Here is a 1,065-nt window from a genome sequence, read left to right on the forward strand (position 1 = left end):
ATGCCTGGCTAATTTATTTTTTTTTGGTAGAGACAGGGTCTCACTATGTTGCTCAGGCTAATCTCGAACTCCTGGCCTCAAGTGATCCTCCTCCCTCAGCGTCCAAAAGTTCTGGGATGACAGGCTTGAGTCAAGACACCTGGCCAAGCCAATTCATTTTTCTGGGGGGTGAGGGGTGGGTAGAAATACTATATGGTGGGGCACGGTAGCTCATGCCTTAATCTCAGTGCTTTGGGAGACTGAAGAGGGTAGATCACTTGAGCCCAGGAGGTGAAGACCAGCATAGGCAACATAGTGAAACCCCATCTCTACCAACAAATACGAAAATTAGGGGTGGGGGAGAAAAAAATTACAAAGATTAGCTGAGCGTGCTGGCACACAATTGTACCACACCTGTAGTCCCAGCTACTCGGGAGGCTGAGGTGGGAGAATCGCTTGAGTTCAGGAGGTGGAGGCTGCAGTGAGCTGAGATCGCGCTGGTGCACTCCATCCTGGGCAACAGAGTGAGTCTCTGTCTCAAAAAAAGGAAAGAAGGAAGGAAGGAAGGAGGAAGGAAGGAAGGAAGGAAGGAAGGAAGGAAGGAAGGAAGGAAGGAAGGAAAGAAGGAAGGGAGGAAGGAAGGAAATACAAGAATAAATACTATATAGTAAATTGAAATGGGCAAATGTGATGAAGAAAGCCTGCGGGTACTGAGTTACACTGGTGATCCTGAAGGCCTCTTGGAGGTGACATTGGAGACAAGGTCCTGATGATGAGGAGGAGCTAGCCCATGGGAAAGTTTGGGGACAGTCTTACAAATAGAAGAGTAAGTGCAAAGGGCTGGGGTCAGGCTGCCCTTGGTCGGAAGCAGAGGGAAGGTCCCAGCGGCCACAAAGAATGAGGGAGCAGGCAGGTGGGGTAAGAGGCAAGAGAAGGAGCTGGGAGTTAGGTCACACTGGACTTTTAGAAGATAGAGCAAGGAGTTTGAACTTTAGTCAAGTGCAAAGGGAAATCATTTTAGGGTTTTTTTTTTCATTTTGGGGTTTTAAGCAGGGATGTGATCCCATGCATTTTTTTTTTTTTTTT

Source organism: Colobus angolensis, unplaced genomic scaffold (genome assembly GCF_000951035.1).
Source record: "Colobus angolensis palliatus isolate OR3802 unplaced genomic scaffold, Cang.pa_1.0 Scaffold402, whole genome shotgun sequence".
In the NCBI taxonomy this organism is placed as follows: domain Eukaryota; kingdom Metazoa; phylum Chordata; class Mammalia; order Primates; family Cercopithecidae; genus Colobus; species Colobus angolensis.